This window comes from Delphinapterus leucas, chromosome 8, assembly GCF_059928025.1.
Source record: "Delphinapterus leucas isolate spDelLeu-1000000601 "Yukka" chromosome 8, BTC_Dleu_Yukka2, whole genome shotgun sequence".
NCBI lineage: Eukaryota > Metazoa > Chordata > Mammalia > Artiodactyla > Monodontidae > Delphinapterus > Delphinapterus leucas.
In genome coordinates, this window is record NC_143136.1 from 24360688 (window position 1) to 24381636 (window position 20949).

The window sequence follows — 20949 nt, forward strand, 5'->3', positions numbered from 1 at the left end:
GGAAGAGAAGAAACAGATGAGATCCAATTGTGAAGGGTCTTGGATGCTGGGATAAGGAGATACAGACTGAATCCTATGAGTGGTGAAGAGTTATGGTTTGCTTTTCTTTGATCATGGAAAATGGTGTGCAAAGTTGCATTTTAAGCAGGTTAATTTGGCAGCCACCTATATGGCTCATCTGGATTTTAGATGTTGATCTCCTAAGTTTCTTGTGGTTTTCACTATTCAGCTTCTCTACTAATTTACTCTTCCATTCTTCACAATCATTATTATTTAGCACCTTGTGCTCCTGCTTTCACCACTACCTTCATAGATTTTTGGCAGATCTCATTCTCTTTGCCCTCTCTGCCTCTTTCCACAACGGCTGGAATTTCCTCCTCCGTTGGCATCTGTCCTGCTTCCATTCCTATTTATCAGGCTGTTCTTTTCCTTCTTTTTAAACTCTCCTCCTTCCTCCATTCCCCTAATGCAGGTATCAGTCTGGAGCCCCTGTTCCTGTTTGTCTTCTTCTGAGGAGACTTCCTCTTTACGGCTCACCACCTCTGTGTAGATGACACAAATCTACCTCCAGCCATCCCTGCTATCCTGAGTTACAGACCCCAAATTTCGATTTCTCAGTATAAATTATATCTTCATATGGGGTCCCTCCTGTACCTCAAACTCAGTGTTACTAAAACAGAACTATTACATATCTTAAAAAAGAAGAGTTTCTTTCCCTGCGCACAAAACTTCTGTTTTTTTTTTTTAAATATATATTTGTACCCCCTATTAACGTCCTATCTGGGTTGTTGTAGTAGTTTCTTAATTGGCTTACTGGGTTCTGGATTTTTATTCCTTTGATTTGAGTTATGAAACATTGACACATAAATCTTTCTGAAACGAGTTTTATTCATGTTCTCCAATTGGCCTCATTTCTCAGCCTTCCTGTACCCATAAGAAAGGCTAATGGACTCTCCATTGCTCATGGATTGAAGTCCAAAACAAATTTCTTAGCTTTAAATCATTTGTTCTTTAATGGCAATAATATTTTTGTTGATCTTTATGTTTTTCTGTAGTGTTTCCTAAATTGAGTTATATCAAGCCCTCATCTTCATTTTATTTGTTTATTTAATAAGCAAGCATTTTCCAGCATCTCTGGTATTCTGACAGGAGGTAAATGCTTCACACTTGATAATTACCTGCCCTACATTTTCCTCTGTCTGCCCCAAACACAAGGTGTTCTACACTCAACTCCCAAATGTGATTGTTTCCTGAAGGTGACAGTGACCTTGCTAATAAAAAAGGCATCTCTTGGGGCTTCCCTGGTGGCGCAGTGGTTGAGAGCAGGCGACACGGGTTCGTGCCCCGGTCCGGGAAGATCCCACATGCCGCGGAGCGGCTGGGCCCGTGAGCCATGGCCACTGAGCCTGCACGTCCGGAGCCTGTGCTCCGCAACGGGAGAGGCCACAACAGTGAGAGGCCCGCATACCGCAAATAAAAAAAAAAAAAAAGAAAAACAAAATAAAAAGGCATCTCTTTTTACTTATAATAAGATTTTTATAAGGAAATATGCTCTATAGTACTTTTTTGATCTGCTGTTTTTTATTTCCGTTTTTTAAAAATAGGCTTTCTGGATGAGTAATCTGTGAGGCAGACATCCATCCTTGTTACTACGTTACTACAGGAATTACTGCACACATAGTGAATGGTGTACTCTGGGGGCACTTTTGGCCCATTAGCCTTTCTGGTTGCATAGTAGTTCAGTCTCTCCTTAAGTGCGAAAAGACTTCTTTATGTGAACCCCCATTTGATACCTAAGGACCTATGCTTTAGCTGGAATTTCAAGCTGGCTTGGACTTCCATGTTATGTGAAGAAATGATTAAGTCTGCAACCATGAGGTTTCCATAGTCTGCAGGGTCCAGAGAGAAAGGAATCGTTCTGATTGAAACCCTCGTGGTTCTGGGCACCTGTTTTTGCACCAAAGCTGCTTTCCCCCATAACTATTATATTGAACTTTCTTTTGTTCGGTTTCTTCTGTTGCTTTTCTAATCAACTGGATTTTAATACATACAATTTCCATTGTTTGTTTTGCGTATAAAATGTGTTTTTAACAATTGCTTGAGCTTTTCAGATTAAATATTTATTTAGGCCTATTGTTTCTGCCAAATCTTAAACATTGTTTACATTATCACCTTTTCTAGAAGTCATATGTTGCTTCTTAAGAATTTTGAAAAAGAATAAGAACATGAGAAATATGGACTAATTTGCAGAATACTAACTGGTTTTGCATTTTTCTTACATGAATATATTTTCCTTTCTAACATGATTATAAGCTTCATGTGGGTAATAATGTATCATATTGTACAGTTCTTTGTACAGCACCCAATACGGTCATGTAGGTAGTAAACACTCAGGAAATACTTATTGGCCTTTGTTTCAGGAACACAATCTATCTGTGTTGAAAAAGGATATTTAATATCCAGCAACTTCAAATCAATCATGCCAATTTATTGAACTTAAGAATTTAAGCAAACTTCAATTTTTAAAAAACTGTTTCCTACAACAAACCCTGGTTTGTTTCTCTCTGCCTCTCCCCACACTTAAGGAATTCTGTCGGTTTGATCTTGACTGTTATCTAGATCTCCGTGTATTAACAGGGATGAAGTATTAACTTGTTGACTTATTATTAGTAATGATTTCATCTAGTACCATACAGCAAGGAAATCAAGAATAATCTTGTTCCTTGAATTTATAATAAATAGATTAAAACAATTCTATTCTGTATATAAGTTTTGGAGATTAGACTAAAGCTGTAGGCTCTTTGGCGTGTGTGTGTATACTTTAAAAAATGTTAATTAGAAAACTTAGTCAAAACAACTTATCCTTTTGCTAATAGACAAAAGTGTAATAATGGATCCTAGAAGGAAACATCAGCAACTTCTTTAGAATGTTGTATTTGAATATACACTTGAACTTTTTAGTTAATAATTTAGATAATAAAGTTCCACATGAAATCTATGTCGAAAAATGGTTAGAAAATACAAAAAGTATATCAGTAGACATGATTCTGTAGAATCTGAAGATGGTTGTAAAAAAGAAAAAGAAAGCTTCTAGATATGGATGAATTTAGGAAATATTTTGCACTAAACTTTTACTTTAAATTTGAAATCAATATGGAAGAGTATTGGTTGCAAATAAATCATCAAATCATAAATATTTTAAAGACTCTGCTAACCTTGTGCTTGCTGCCATGAAGTATACATGAAAAATAAAAGAAAAAGAGAAATCTTTGTTCTCATAGTTTATTCCTATTAGAGGAAAAACATAAAAGGATAAAAAGTTAAATAGTAAAAAGCTTAAAAATCATCTTGAGATTAAAAACAGAAGAGAGAGCACAGGACAATATTTATTCACAACATACTCTTTGGTCTAGTTCTATGTTTATTTATTTATTTATTTTTGCGGTACGCGGGCCTCTCACTGCTGTGGCCTCTCCCGCCGCGGAGCACAGGCTCCGGACGCGCAGGCTCAGCAGCCATGGCTCACGGGCCCAGCCGCTCCGCACCATGTGGGATCTTCCCGGACCGGGGCACGAACCCGTGTCCCCTGCATCGGCAGGCGGACCCCCAACCACCGCGCCACCAGGGAAGCCCTATGTTTATTTTTTTATCTTTATTTTTTATTAATTTTTATTGGAGTATAGTTGCTTTACAATGTTGTGTTAGTTTCTACTGCACAGCAAAATGAATCAGCTATGATACGTGCCATTCCCTCCTTTTCTCCCTTCCTCCCTTCTCTCCCAAAGCATGGCTGAGCGCCTTCTGTATGTCAGGCCCTGTGCGGGGTATAGAGTTACAAAGAAAAATGAAGTATAGTTTCTGCCCTTGAATGAATCCAATTATACCAATTGGAATCTTCAGGAGCCATCATTTAACAGGTCAAGCATCAGAGAGCAGCAAGGAGGGGTGTCTGTTACACCCCCAATTTGGGGGGTTCTTAGAAGGATTTTTAGTCCAATGGTGTCTCCCAGGCATAAGATCTGTTCAGGAGGGGTTGTAGCCAGCCCTTTACAAATATACTGGGATATCTTCGTGGAACCCAGACAACTTTTCTAATCCATTCTAAGCTTCAGAATGGGAACAAGATCTAAATCAAGTTAACTACTTAGGAGGCAATAGGGACTTTATAATCATTACTAAATAAGACTACAAGATGAAATTAGGACTCAAACCCCAGGCAATGTACCTAAAAGTAATTTTCATTAGATTATGACATATTCTGAACTTCACCAATCACCAAATGTTCTTACTTCTGAACATCCAAAGAAAAATGTGGATAAGCAGAGGTTTAGAATTAGGGGAAGGAAAGTCTACTGTGGATGAGGAATGTGTATCTTAAGGGAAGCAAGGGCACTCCCTAAACTTACCATGACCTCTAAGAAATCACATAGTTCCTGGAATGTAATAAGTAATCAATAAAAATATCTTTTGACATAAAGATACATAGTTTTGTCAAAACGATACATAGTTTTCAGAGGATAGCTCTGGAGACTCCTATCAGAGATGCCAGTGTCTGTGGCTCAGTCTGAGGTGGATGTTAGGTGTCTCCTTATTCCCACAAACAGGTCATCTAATAGTTTTAACCTGTGACTTTTTAAACAGTATCTATTATTTTCCTCTTTGAACAATGTATATTAAAGTGGTATATTTATATTACATAAATATATTTTATATAAACTGGTTTGTATATGGGAAGGGTGGTATTAGATTATCATGTTTCCATTTTCTGACTTTTATTTCAGGAATGTATGGCTGCCTTGCTTCTCTTGGCCCTTCTGGTTCTGGTATTAATTCAGTGAAACAGATCTGGGGACTCTGCTTCTCCCCACTATCTTAACAGGAAGATTTACTGGCTTTCCTCATTAAGGGGGTTCTGATGTCCCAGGCAGACTAAAAGGCTTCACTTGTTTTCCTCATTTAAAGTGTTTTTAACTCTCACATTAGATCCTGATTTTTAGACCACGTCCATGGTAAATTGGGCATAGATTCTGGATTCTAGAGTATTTCCATTCCTCTAATTCTAGTTCCTGAAATCTTACAGGATAGATTAAATTATATAGTGCTTTCTGAGCCTCTCCTAGAAAAAAAAAAAAATCCTAGGGTTTCATCAAATCCTAATTAAAAGAATGAAGGACTCAATGCAAAGTATGTCAGTCTGGCTCAGTGCCCAAACACGAAGCCTGTATTGGACTGTTTGAAAAGGTGAGTAACCTTAGTGCTCATGACTTTAAACTTTGAGGATGCCTTTGAAGAGTGTGGAAGTCTGGTTGAACCTGGCAGTTTGTTTATTCCTTATGAGAACATTAGGTGTCAGGGCAATGGCTCAAAGGAAATTACTCTCACACGTTCCTTTAAGTAGGGAGAAGAGAAGAGAGGTATGTTGGCTCCTCCAGTTCCACATTAGGAATATGCCTCAGGGTACCTGGGAAACGAAAGGGGTCATACAGAACAGGGAAGAACCTCAGCTCAGAAAGGGTATTCATTTGAGGGAGAAAGGGTTGGGAGAAAAACTTAAACCTTCCAGAAATCAGGAAAGATTTGGGGGACAAGGGGAGGGCGCTTTACCTAGGAATGTGAGACAGCAGCTGAGTGGTAAAGGGTACTGACAGAAGACAAGCAGGCTTTGAAAATCGGGAAATGGATAATTAAGCATTCTTTTAGGATCCAAATCTGGAGAATGAGCTTTCTCTCTCCCTCTGGAGTGTTTGTCCCTGATGAAGCTTTGGGCAGATGTTGGCCTTCTTGAGCAAATTGTGTTAATTCTGGATTTGTGAGGTGGGGCTTGAAAAACTATTAAAGTTTGGGTGGAGAATCTAATGAAACATCTTTCTTGATTCGAAGTTCTATAACTCAAGTAATTTAGCTTGTTCTTTCAAGTGAGAGACAAAAATAGGAAATATTTCCTAGGTTTTTACGCTTTCCAGTTCTATTTAATCATGTTTTTATTTCCATTCCAACTATTTGGCTTTATTTCCGTTGTAATATTATAAATGACCTCAACACAGCTTAGGAAGTGGGAGGTAAATATAGTAATTCAGTAAGAATTATTTTTTCGCGTGTGTATGCTGACAAGTTGTGTGGTGCCGTAACTATCCTGAAAGTTAAACATATTACTTTGAGGAAACAAAACTAAGACTATACTGTAACCACTTAGTTAATATTCTAGCTGCTCAGGCGAAAACTTAGTTATTCTTGCCTCCTTCCTTTCCCCCACACCTTGCATCCAATCCAGCAGCAAAGGCTGACGCTTTAACCCCCAATATCTCCCAAAACAATCTTTTCCTACCACCTCCATCAAAACCATCCTTGCCCAAACCCTGAAAAGAAGTTTGGATTTGCAGTTGTCTTCTAACTTGTCCATCTCATTCTATCCTGCCCCCTCTCTATTCTCAACCCAGCAGCAGAATGGTCCTTTAAAAACTTAAATGACATCACGTCATTTTCCCACGTTTTTCATCTCACTTGCCATTAAGACTGAAGTTCTTACTGGGGCCTACAAGGCTACGGCTGTAATTCTACATCCCTCTGAGCTAACCAGCTACCAAGCCCCAACTCAATCCTTATACTCCTTACTACTCATTAAACACGACAGCACGCATATACCTCAGAACTTCAGTATTTCACTCTTTTCCCCAAATACCCATATGGCTTGGTCCTTCACCTCATTCAGGTCCACAGCAGACAACTTCCATAATGTCTTCCATGATCATATGTTATAACTACGCTTCCCTCTCTACACCTCCCCCTCCCCACACACACCCAAACCACTTATCCTACTTTATATTTCTCCATAGCACTTAAAATCTCCCTGGTTAACAGTGTTTGTAGAGACCTTTTTCATTGATTTACCTCCAGATCCCAGATCAGTGCTTGACACATTGTATGTTTCAACAAATATTTGTTGGCTAAGCACCGAGTAATATCATAATCAAGGTTGGTCTTCTACAGGTGAAGCAAATGATGCCAGCCTATGCCACCGGGAGGCTCAAACATCAAGTCTGCTCCCCTTTTCTTGTTTATTCACCTGTTTTCCCCAAATCTTCTTAATATGAGTTTGCATTCCACAATTAAAGAATTAAAATATACTAGTTAGCCATGGTTGCTTTTTAGGAAGGGGACATGGGACTCTGTCAGGACAGCCATGAACATATGTGCAAGTTGCGTGCTGCACACAAGTGTTGGCCAAGGTGCATAAGTGAAATCCTGCCAGGGTTAGATAAATAAGTCCTGTGCTTGACCTGGGGTTGCATTGCCCTGGATGTCATCCCAGAAGGCTTTTCTAGTTTTCACAAAGGCATTAAACGTGATGGGGGCAGAAGAGGAGGCCAGGCTGGACTTTGGGGATTAGAGTGGGAGGTAGACTTACTTTTTACTAAGAAGGTTTTTATTCTCTTTGAAGTTGTTTGCATCTTTTAGTTTTTATGTATATACATTATCTATTTTTAAGAAAGGAAAAAAGGTATCTGCATGAACACATTGGCATAATTTACCCTGAAATATAATAGATGGATCAATAGCAGAAACTTCCTTAAGAATGAGTCTGGTGGACATCCTCCATTTGTCCTCCAGATCTATCTTCTACCCTCTGTACCTTGTTCTGTGCCCTGTATGGTTGATCTATGTGAACCACATCAACAAGCTTTCTTTCTTCTCACGTCCGATTGGCTTTATCCGATGTGCAGCCTCAGTAGGATATGAGAAGGAAGAAGTATGCGTTTTGGTTATCATTCTCTTGATTCCAAAGTCATAGCTTTTCTCAAAGGGGTCATTTCTACTTCTCTCTCCTTTTGGGTCTGGATAACTGCTCCCTCATCCAAGGAACTGCACTATGGCTTCTGACACCTTCCCTATACCTTTTTCCTAGTCCAAATCTTCTTGGGTTATCTTCGTTTGAAAGTGGCATATGTTTCCGGCTGCAACCCTGACTTATACACAAGTTTCATAAGAAGGAAGAGAACTGTAAGGAGACTGTGAAGAAGGAACAGGAGCATTGGCTCAGCAATAGATCAGAAATAGGATCCAGGAGGACACCAAGATAAACCAACCATCTGAGACATGCACTTTTAGCGTTAGAAGTAGCCTTTGAGGGCTTCCCTGGTGGCGCAGTGGTTGAGAGTCCGCCTGCCGACGCAGGGGACACGGGTTTGTGCCCCGGTCTGGGAAGGTCCCACATGCCGCGGAGAGGCTGGGCCCGTGAGCCATGGCCACTGAGCCTGCACGTCTGGAGCCTGTGCTCCGCAACGGGAGAGGCCACAGCAGTGAGAGGCCCGCGTACCGCAAAAAAAAAAAAAAAAAGAAGTAGCCTTTGAGTTTGTTTAGCCCACGTCCTTTGTTCTACCATCTGAGGGAAACTGAGACTTAGATTTAGTAACCTTATTTAAGGTCATGTGACCAGCTGGTAACAGAATCACAATTTGTACCCAGATCTGAAACATAAGCCCATTATTCCATCATAGTCTACGATTTTGCCTAGGGCCAGCCATGAGAAAAAATATGCCCTTTTGTATACCTAATTGCTGGCCTCTTTCTTTTTCTAATGCATCATAAGGTATGAATATATACATACCCTGTTCACTGGGATTGTACTCACTGAGATCATACCCCATGGAACAGATAAAAACTTTCTCCAATTGTGGCTATGGTAATTGTGTCTTTTCCTGGCCACATCATTTTTTACTTCTGGTTTGCTGACTCATTTCCTGTATTTCATATTGTTCTTTTCTATGAGGCTTTCTCACATCATGGAATTTTACCTTAATTGGAGAATATTCTTATTTGCATAATGGTTGACAACTAGAAGTTCAGATTTTAAATACAGAACTATCTATAATGACTACTGCTATATATTTAGTCATCTGTCTTCTAAATTGCCCAGACTTTGGGCTTTCAAAAACAGTGGTGCTTGTTTTTCCTTATCTATAAAATGGTGATAATAATATCTACCCAATAGATCTGGTATGAGATTTAAATTAGATAATATATAGAGAGCTCTTAGCACAGGAGCTGGCACATACTGTGCCATCAGTTCATGTTAATTACTACTGCTGACTTCATAGTAAAAGGACACTCCATGCTACAATTTTCAGATCTCTGTTCTCCATTTCTCTTTCCTGTATTTTGGGATGTGTGTGTGTCGGGGAGGAGGGGTGAGAGCTTACCCTGCTTTTTGGCTTAAAAGCAGTTTCTGGATTAAATCGAATCATCAAAAGGATTGATTCTTTGGACAATTATGATTTTCACGATGTTTCTCTTGTAATACTATTGAATAGAAGGCTCGTATTGAATGCTGTCTCTAGTCTTCTGGGATTTTCCATTTCAGACATTGACATTTCTGTCTGGTAGTCTGCCTTTGCTTAAAGGATTTAGTTTAGCTCCACAAATGTTTACTGAGCAAATACTATTGACTAGGTGCTAGGGGTACAATGGTGACTCAGACAATTCTTCATACCAGAGAACTCACAGTCTTCTGGGGGTGCTTTTCTCTCAGCCATATCTTTGATCAAGCCTGTGAACCAAGTGACCACATCAGTCTAACGTGGATAACTAAGTACCAGCTCATCGCTGGGTTTTGCTCCCCAATAAGCAACCTGTCCTCATCTGATCCCATAGAGTTTCCAGTGACATTAGTGGGAATTTTGAGGGTATATCTGAGAAGAGTTTTATTTACTCCTTCCTTGCATTGTTTCTAATTATAAGCACATGTCCCAGGAAGTCTGATGCTTATCTGCTCTTCCTCAGGCTTCAACATGCTGGTAAGCACACTTGAGAAACACAGTTCTTCAGAATTTGATAAGAGTATAGAAGACATTTCTAAATTATTAGATCCAAAAGAAGCCCATGGAGATTATCCAGCAGCCACATTCTAGAATCTGCCTCAAACTGTACATTTTACTGGTTACCTTGACAAGGTTATGAAAGATTGCTAAAGGAGCCTCTGTGACACTCCAAGGGTTGGCCAGCTGGCTGTGATTTAGGCAGAACTGAGAGCTGAATCTCCTTTTAACGCAGTTTCCCGTAATTGTGTACTGATGATTAGTTCAATTCTCAGTTTCTGTGATGCTGTGAGCCATTATTATATCTGCCTGGAAGGTCTCGACATTGGCAATTTGATGTTCTTAAATGCCAGACAGTTTATAAAGAACTGGGAAAGTGAGTTAATTTGCTATGACGGTATGTGATTATTACCACCTCTTAGGGAATTCCTTTCCCTCATTAGGCTTTCACAAATGCAAAAGGCATCCACTGCTCAGATGCGCTGTGTGAAGATACTTGGAAGTTAGTACTCTTAAGTTCTATGTCATTGTCTTAGGTCTCTCCATGCAGTCCTGCTCTTGCGGGGAGAGGGGAGTGGTAGGACTTTAGGAGTAGTCAGCAGGTGAAGAACTATTGATACTGCTTGTGAAATAAACATTCAAAAAGGTAAGATGAAATTGTTTCTTGTTTTATATTTTTCCCAATTACATATGTGCCCAAGTAAAATTACAGTCCAACAGAACCTACAGAATTTTTTAGCAAGAAAAGAACCTTAGAGATCATTAAGTCAAAAGCTAGGAGAAAGGAGGCTAACTGAAAAGCATCCCCTGTAGGAAGATAAGATGCTAATTTTTAGAGGCACTCAGCAGTTAGAAAATCAATTTTTCTTAACATTGAGAATTATTGAGTGGCTGGAAAAGCATCTTACTCTATGAAATATAGTCACTGTTTAGTGCCTTTCCATTTTATTTACTATTTAAAGCACACAACAGCTAGTTAACCAACTACTTATAAAATATATTTAATGCTCAGAGGCACTCAGTGTGGTTATAAAATGATTTTAAGGGTATACAAATATGGTACATTAACCACATTTCATGAACTATGGTTCTCTCTGGAAAAACAAAAACGTTTTCCTTGGCATCCTGCGGCATCTCATCCTAAAGTTTGTAAATGACCCATACTGTTCAAACCGGCTGCCACACTAGCTTTTGATGCTAGCCACTTTAGAGCACACACCAGAAAGATCAATACGACCCCTACATAAGTGATAGAGCACCGTGCACTCAAAGGCTGTTAGACTCTCTGATAAAGAGCGGCTTGACAGATGCAGTGAAATTAAGCAGCATTCACAAAACCCTAGTAAAGAGGTTGTAGGGCTGCAGTCTTTTCTCTGAGCATGGCGGATTAATGGGTACACTGTGACACAAGATGCATTGAGATGAGACTCTGTCCCTGCCACATGTGTACATTAGAGACTTTATGGCCTATGAAAAAGTGGGGAGAGTCTAACAAAGGATGGGAAAAGAATGGAGCCTTTTTCAAAGAAACCTGCTACAGAGAATTATGACAAGGGAGATGGAAGGGGGCCCAGCGTAAACTTAACAGTTAGGGAATGTTCAGCCATATTTATTTTTAGGCAGTATCCTAATTCCCTGAAAACACTCTGCATCACAATGTGTCAGTCTCCCTCTTTCCTTATTGAAACTCCACAACATTGTTTGTTGAGGAAATGTGACAGAAATGTTGTTTTAATTTCCTGCTGCTGTAATAAAACCAAATGTGTGATGATGTTCACTTTATCTTGTTTACTTTGTTATGCTGCAGCATGCAGCCTGGCAGAAGGGCTTCTAACACAAGATGATGTCCACACTTAAGCTGGGGAAAGGATGCAAAGACAGAGATTGAAGGCAGGCAGGTGTAAGTCCATACTTTGTCTCATCATATAGGTAGGAGTATTTCTAGCAAGGGTAACCAGTAGTAAAATTCTAACAAGGACAGTTGATGGGGAAGTATACCAATTTTCTAACCAAAAGTTTAAAAAAATGCATAAACTATAAAAGAAGGAGATAACATTAAAGAATTAAAACAGACACAAGAAAATTGTGAGGGATTGTTTGGTGAGGACTCTAGCTTACGCTGCAGTATGCTTCAGTTCTCTGAGCCCTTCCAAAGTGTGCTAGACTGGACTTCTGGTTTCTGGTCCAGCATGTAAGGAGTTTGGAAGTCATCACTCCATTCTAACAAGCAAAAAGCTGAATAAACTGAAAATCAACAAATCTTCTTAGATCTGTCACAGAATTGAGCTTACAAAGCAAATCACTTTCTCCAAAACTGGAGACAGACAGATACACAGAATCACAATTTACTGGAGTAGAAACCCACAAGAAGAAACCTTTGTTGGAATTAGTACTCGAATAGGAAAACCTAAACAAAATTCACAAATTGCTGGAAGCTTAGTATGGACAAATCTGAAATCTAAAAACTCCAGAGGAGTCCAGTTTTAGGGGAGTCCCACACTTTTGTGAGTTTTACCCCAAGGAGGCTCTCACAGTGAAGATGAGAGAAAATTTCTCTCATGATTCTGGCAAGAGGATGGGCAAAGTAGCAATACTGAAATATGTCCAGAGCATCCTGTCTTTAACAAGGTCTGCCCTTAAGAGAAACTATTCTACCAGAGCCTAATCTACTGGGCTTTTCCCCCAGAGCCTAACCAACCTGGCAGAAGGGAACTATCCAACTCCAGCCCCCTCTAGTCAACCTGTCCCATCTAAATGGGGGAAACTGAAAAGCATTCATGAAGGTCACAGTCCAGCGGCTCAGGCTCACTGAAAGATGGTGACTTAATCATAGGACTATAGAATGCTTCCTGCCCCCATCCCCACCCTATCACCATATCACTAAAGGCTTATTAATCATAGTTATTTTACCCAGTACATCATGTCCAGCTTTCAACAAAAACATTTCAAGCATACTAAAAGGCAAAAACCACAGTTTAAAAATACAGGAAGCAACCACATAGCACAGGGAGATCAGCTCAGTGCTTTGTGACCACCTAGATGGGTGGGATAGGGAGGGTGGGAGGGAGACACAAGAGGGAGGAGATATGGGGATATATGTATATGTATAGCTGATTCACTGTTATAAAGCAGAAACTGACACACCATTGTAAAGCAGTTATACTCCAATAAAGATGTTAAAAAAACAACACAGAGCAAGCATCAGAACCAGATCAGATATGGTAGAGTTGTTAGAAGTACCAGACTAGGAATTTAAAACAACTATGATTAATGCGCTACAGGCTCTAACGGAAAAAGCAGACAACATGCAAGAACAGATGGGTAATGTAAGCAGAGAGACAGAAATTCTAAGACAGAATAAAAAAGAATTGTAGATATAAAAAAATGCTGTAACAGAAATGAAGAATGCCTTTGATGAGCCCATTAGCAGAATGACACGGCTGAGGGAAGAATCAGTGAGCTTGAGGATATGCCCATAGAAATTCCAGAACTAAAAAGCAAAGAGAAAAAAGGCTGAAAACAATATAATAAAATATTCAAGAACAGTAGAACAATTATAAAAGATTTAACATAGGCATAATGGGAATACCACAGGAGAAGAAAAAAAGGAACCAAAGAAATATCTGAAGCAATAAAGGCTGAAAATTTCTGCAAATTAATGCCAGACACTAAACCACATATCCAGGAAGCTCTGATAACATCAAGCAGGTTAAATGTAAAAAAAAAAAAAAATCTACATCTAAGCATACCATATTGAAACTGCAGAAAATCGAAGATAAAGAAAAAAATCTTAAAAGAAGCCAGAGGAAGCACCTTACCTGTAGAGGAGCGAGGATAAAAATTACATCAAACTTCTCAGAAATCATGCAAACAAGAAGAAAGTGAAGTGAAATATATAAAGTTTAGAGAGAGAAAAACAAGGAAACACTAACCTAGAGTTTTGTATCCTATGAAATTATCCTTCAAAGTGAGGGAGACATACTTTCTCAGACAAAAATTGAAGGAATTTGTTGCCAGCAGGGACTTACTTTGCAAGGAATGTTAAAAAAAGAGTTTTCTAGAGAAAAGGAAAATAACATTTCAGAAACTCAATCTGTATAAAGATAAGAAGAGCATTAGGGAAAGGATGAGTGAAAGTAAAATAAAAACTTTAAATTTTTATTCATGATTGATTTAACCTATAACAGTTTGTTTAAAATAATAATAGCAAGAAGGTCTTCAATGTATGGATAACCTTGCTGTACCCATGAAGCAATATAGGTTTACCTGAAAGTAAAGTTGGATAAGTTGTAATGTATACTGAAAGCTCTAGAGCAGCCACTTAAAAAGGTTAAAAACTGAAGTAATAATTGATATGCTAAAAAAGAAGAAAAAATAGAATCATAAAAATGCTTGATTAAAACCATGAAAGACAGGAAAAGAGTGGAAGACAAAAGCAAGAACAAAGAAAAAGGGCAACAAATAGAAAACAGGTACAAATTGGGAAGATATTAATCAAAATATATCAATAATCACATTAAAAGTCAATGCTCTAAGTAAACCAATTAAAAGGCCAATTAATAGATTGTGAATCAAAAGACCCAACTTTATGTCATATATAAGAAACCTGGTTTAAATATAAAGACACACATAGATTAAAAGTTAAGGGATGGAGAAAGATATATCATGCTAACACTAGATGAGGCAAGCTGATGTCAAAGCAAGGAAAATTATCAGGGATAAAGAAGGGCACTGCATAATGATAAAGAGTCAATTCTTTAAGAAGTCATGACAATCTTTATTAGATATGCGCTTAACAAGAGAGCATCAAAATACAGAAGGCAAAAACTGGTAGAACTTCAAGAAGAAACAGATGAATCCACCATCATAGTTGGAAACTTCAAGACCTTCTATCAGTAATGGACAGATCCAGCAAGCAGAAACTAAGTATACCATAGTTGAACTCCACAGAACCATAAAATAACTGAATATAAATGCCATGTACAGAATACTTCATTCAACAAGAGCAGAATAAACACTCTTATTAACCTCACATGGAACATTCACCAAGATAGACCACATTCTGACCCATAAAAATATACCTTAACAAATATGAAAGAATAGAAAGCATACAATATCTGCTCTCAGACTATAGTGGAATTATCCTAGAAATCAATTACAGAAAGATAGCTGAAAAATCCCCAAATAGTTGGAGATTAAAGAGCACATTACTAAATAATACATGGCTCAAAGAACAAATCTCAAGAGAAATTTTAAAATGTTTTAACTAAATGAAAATGAAAATACAATTTATCAAAATTTGGGGGATGTAGTGAAAACAGTGCTTAAAGTGAAATTTATAGCATTGATTGCAAGTATTAAAAAAGAAGAAAGATCTAATAATCAATAATAGAGGCTTGTGCCTTAGAGAACTAGAAAAAGAAACGGAAATTAAATCTAAATGAGAAATAATAAAAATAAATAATAAAATAATAAAAAATAAAATAATAAAAATTAGAGCAAAAATCAAAGAAATTGAAAATAGAAAATCCATATAGAAAATCAATGGAACTAAAAGCTGGTTCTTTGAAAAGATCAACAATAGCCTGGAAAACTAAAAGAAGAGAGAGGACAAAAATTACTAATATCAAAAATGAAAGAGGGGGCACCACTACAGGCCTCATGGACATTAAAAGAACTAGAATAATTAAGGAACATTATGAACAACTCTACACCCACAAATTTGTTAATCTAGATGAAATGGACCAATTTCTTGAAAGATGCAATCTGTCAACATTCACAGAAGATAAAATAGACAATCTGAATAGGCCTAGATTTATAGAAGAAATTGAGTCAATAATTAATAACCTTCCAAAACAGAAAGCACCAGGCCCAGATGAGATCACTGGTGAATTCTACCAAACGTTTAGGGAAGAAATTATACTCGTTGTCTAGAATTTCTTCTGGAAGATAGAAGTAGATGGCCTCATTCTATAAGGCCAGCATTACTCTAATACCAAACCAGACAAAAACATTACAATAATAGAAAATTACAGACAAGTATCTTTCAAGAATATAGATGCAATAATCCTCGACAAAATATTAGCAAATCAAATCGACAATGTATAAAAAGAATTTTACACTATGACCAAGTGGGATTTATTCTAGATGCAAAGCTGGTTCAACATCCAAAAATCAAATTAACATAATCCATCACATCAACAAGAAGAAAAATCACATAATCATATTAGTACATGAGGAGAACGCCTTTTACAAAATCCAGTCCCATTCATGATGAAAACTTAGCAAACCAGAAACTGAGGACACCATCCTCAACTTAATTAAAAACATACCCAAAAATCTACAGTTAACATCTTACTTAATGGTGAGAAACTATAAGCTTTCTCCCCAAGATCAGGAGAAAGGCAAGGATATCCCCTCTAGCCACTCCTTTTCAACACCATACTGGAAGCCCTAGCTAATGCTACAAGACAAGAAAAGGAAATAGATCATATACAAATTGGGAAGGAAGAAATAAACTGTACTTGTTAACAGATGACATAACTGTCTGTAGAAAATCTGAGAGAATCAAAAAAAATACTCCTGGAACCAAGAAGCAATTATAGTAAGGTTGTAGGATACAAGATAAGTATACAAAAGTCAATTGCTTTCTTATATACGGGCAATGAAAAATTGTAACTTGAAATAGAAAACGCAATGCCATTCACATTAACACCCCCCTCAATGACATAGTATAAACATAACAAAATATGTACAAGATATCTATAGGAGGAAAACTATGAAATCTTGATGCAAGAAATCAAAAAACTAAATAAATGGAGAGATATTCCACATTCATGGATAGGAAGACAGACTACTGTCAAGATGTCAATTGTTCCCAACCTGATATAGATTCATTGTAATCCTAATGAAAATCCCAGCAAGCTATTTGTGGCTACTGACAAACTGATTCTAAAGTTTACACAAAAAGACAAAAGAATAAGAATAGCCAATACAACATTAAAGGAGAAAAAAAAGTTGGAGGACAGACACTTCAGGCAACAAATGGTGTGAGAAGAACTGGATCCACAGGCAAAACGAATCCAGACACAGACTTTATACACAATATTTATACACAAATATTAACCCAAAATGGATCATAGACCTAAATGTAAAATGCAAAACTAAAACACTCCTAAAACATAACACAAGAGAAAATCTAGATGACCTTGGTGATAAATTTTTATTTTTTTATTTTTTTAATTTTTAATTTTTAATTTTTTTTGCTGTACGCGGGCCTCTCAACGCTGTGGCCTCTCCCGTCGCGGAGCACAGGCTCCGGGCGCACAGGCTCAGCGGCCATGGCTCATGGGCCCAGCCGCTCCGCGGCATGTTGGGATCCTCCCGGACTGGGGCACGAACCCGCGTCCCCTGCATCGGCAGGCGGACTCTCAACAACTGCGCCACCAGGGAAGCCCTGGTGATAAACTTTTAGATACAACACAAATAGCACAATCCATGAAAGAAACTGATATGTTGGACTTCCTCAAAATTAAAAACTTCTCCTCTGCAACAGACACCACCAAGAGAATGAGAAGATAAGCCACAGACTGGGAGTTACTTCTAAAAGACATATGATTAAATACTGTTATCCAAAAGATACAAAGAAATCTTAAGGCTCAATAAGAAAAGGAACAACTGATTAAAAATGGGCACTTCATCAAAGAATATATACAGATGGTAAATAAGCTTATGAATAATAATAAATAAATATAATAATAATAATAAATACATAAATAAATAATAAGCTCAACGTAATGTCCTTAGGGAAGTGCAGACTGAAACACCAAGATACCTTGTGCTTATTAGAATGGTGAAAATCCAAAACAGTGACAACACCAAATGTTGGCGAGGATGTAGAACACCAGACACTCTTATTAGTTGCTGATGGGATGCAAAACGGTAGAGTCATTTTGGAAGGTAGTTTGGCATTTTCTTACAAAACTAAACATACTCTCACCATATGATCCACCAACTGCATTCCTTGATATTTACTCAAAGAAGTTGAAAACTTATATCCACACAGAAACCTGCACATGAATGTTTAAAGCAGCTTTATTCATAACTTCCAAAACTTGGCAGCAACTAAGATGTCCTTCAGCAGGTGACTGGATAAACAGTGGTACATTCAGACAACAGAATACTTTTCACCACTAAAAACAACCGAGCTATCAAGCCATGAAAGGACATGGAAGAAACTTAAAGGCAAATTACTGGGTAAAAGAAGACAATCTGAAAAGGCTACTACTGTATGATTCGAACTACATAACATTCTAGGAAACACAAAACTCTGGAGACCATTATGGATGGGTGGTTGCGAGGGGTTGGATGGGGGAGGAATGAAGAAAAGGAGCAGACAGGAATTTTAGGGCAATAAAACTATTCTGTATGATACTATACATGTCATTATACACCTGTCAAAAACCATAGAATGTACAACACCAACAGTGAACCCTAATGTGTAAAATGGACTTTGGGTGAAATGATACATCAGTGTAGTTTCACTGAAGGTAAACAAATGTACAATTTTGGTGTGGGATATTGCTACTGGGGGAGGCTGTGTATGGGAAGTATATGAGAACTCTACTTTCCTCTCAATTTTGCTATGAATCTACAATTGCTCTAAAAAATGAAGTCTAGTTTTTAAAATATGCTAGGTATTTGATGAGCTCAAGAGTAGAAAATATGTCTCTAACAGAAAATAAGGACTCTTGTGTTAGTGAATGGAATACTTTTTTTAAGGATAAATATTATGTTGAAGCACAGATAAATGTAATTAAGGAATGTGCAAGACAATTTGTGGTGAAAGCTTTGGAGAGTAAGTTCTATAAATGTATGTAAAAACTAATAGTGATACTGAAGTCACTAGAAACGTTTTGGTAAGTGTTAAGGTTCAAAATTTTTCCCTTTTTCTTTTCAGGAAAAATGTCTAGGGAGAATACTGTTGGAAGACTTATATTTAGGCAAGGCTTAACCGTGTGTGTACTTTTTCATTTAGAGCTCATTTCTGCACAAACGTTAAGAGGAGAATGGTGTGAGAAGTGGAGTGAAGGCTCTGGCAAAGAAGAATGTGTGAGGTTGCTGACCGGTGAAAGTAAGAGGGTGAAGGAGTCCTCACCATCGCAGGGTTGCTGAAGGCCACGCTTAAGTGAGAGAAGTCGGGCAGTCTGTCCAGCCTGTTGACTACGTTGGGAAGGAGCCCAGGTCCAGGTCTGGCTACTGAGGTCTTGCCTCTGGGTGTGCTTGGGTCCGTCTGTTGGTGCGCCTTCGCTGGCGTCTGCATGGCCCGCTGGGGCACTGGGAAGGGTAGGGAGGCGACCTTCTGCTCCGATGTTGGGTAGAGGTTCTGCGAATCGGGCCGACACGTGTCTCCCGGTCAATCATTGAGTTTGCTTCGCCAGTGTGTATCTGACCTGGCGCGCTGAAGAATCACTGGAGAATTGCCCGCGCTGTGAAGATGAGTGGTAGGGCACACAGGTGCCTTGGCGGTAGGGCTGGAACGGAGGTCGCGCCTGGGGAAAGGGTTCCGAAGGTCGCCGCAGAGGCATGCCGACGTGGCTGGGAACCACGACAAGGGCTGTTCGCCCGGGTCACCTCTGCTGTCCCGGGGTTGCCTACCGTCCACCAGGCCTGGAAGTCCCCTGGTGGGACCATCCCTGATCCACCTGCCCACGGGGTAGCGGCAGAGGAGGTCCACGCCCCAGGCATCCGCCAGATGAGCCAGCAGCAGCTGGGAGAGGTGGCAGTGTGTGCGCTCGTGGCAGTGTGCGCGCTCGTCCCAGTGCACGCCATCTCGCTGCCGGTGCTGTCCTGCATGCCGGAAGTGGAAATGCAGGTCCAGCATGTCGAAGCCGTACCTGCTGGCCTCTGCCGAGCTGTAGAAGTTGGCCTCTATCACTTTTTCCCGCAGGCGCGCACCTCGGAATAGGTCCTCCGGCAGGAGGAAGCCCTGGAGACGACCTCCGCCATTGGCAGGGCCGTGTTCCACACCAGGAGGCAGGCCTCGGGCAGCACTTTGTCCAGGCGCCCGAACAGGCTCTCTAAGCCCTCCAGGTAACTCCTCGGGAAATCCTGGCCGTACGTGGAGAGGTCCCGGAGGCAGGAGTTCACGACCACCACGTGCGGGGCGTGTTCGCCCCGACGCAGGTGTTCCAGGACGTCTTTACGTACGCGGAGTACGCACGCACGAGGAAGTAGAAACGCACCAGGTGGTGGCCGGAGCAGAACCGGCAGACGTCGCGGTAATACGTGCAGCTGTGCAGGCGTTCCCACCCGCAGCCCTTCCGCGGCACATCGCGCTCGAAGCTCAGCTCGCCCTTGGCCTTCAGCTGGCTGGAAAAGAACAGGCAGCCCTTCTGCAGCAGGAGCACCAGGTCCTTGCACACGGCGCTCTGCATGGGATCCCCCCACGACGACCACAAACTTGTTGCGCAGCAGCTGCCGGACTTCGCAAGCCCGCAGGTAGGCCGTGGTGGGGGAGGGCAGGCGGGAGGCCTAGCTCCTGCCTTTCCTCGGGCAGGTCGGAGGAGAGATGGGGGAAGGGCAGAAGTGCATGGGAAAGAGGGCGGTGCGCAGTTGGGCGCGGGCATTACTGACCGCGCGGGGGTCCCGGGCAGCGAGGAGAAAGGAGGCAGCGTGTTTGCGCCCTGAAGTCCGCCTCAGCCAAAACTGACTTTGGCCCGGGACGTGACCTCTGACCCGCGGAGGTGAGGCGCAGGACCCCCACGGGAACCTGCCCCGCTCAACTGCAGTGAGCGTTCTCTTTCAACGGATCCGTGCTTGCTTTCTAATATCTCGGGCTTGGACTGCTATTACGCTGCACTTCTGGGCACATCCAGTCCACTGTCCCTTCTTTGTTTTACCAGTATCTCAATAACAGGGCGCATCTGGGATGCCTCTTTTTGCCCCTGGCTCTTGCTTCCTGTATGCGTTCCCACCTCTACTTGAGAATTTCTTTATTGCTGGCTTGGTTCTCCTTTTGTACTGCCAGCTCCTTTACTAGAGGCGTTTGAGGAATGTCTCCGCCTGGGGAGAGACGCCATTCCCAGCGGGAGAATCTCGCTGGGGACTGATCTACAGCCAGGATTTACAAGCAGTG

The 20949-nt window shown here is 40.2% G+C and overlaps 1 pseudogene; it reads right to left on the minus strand.

Annotated features, from left to right (window-relative positions):
• Positions 1 to 19067: 19067 nt before the first annotated feature.
• On the minus strand, positions 19068 to 20737 carry LOC111172046 (PC-esterase domain-containing protein 1B pseudogene; annotated as a pseudogene).
• Between the last annotated feature and the right edge of the window lie 212 nt (positions 20738 to 20949).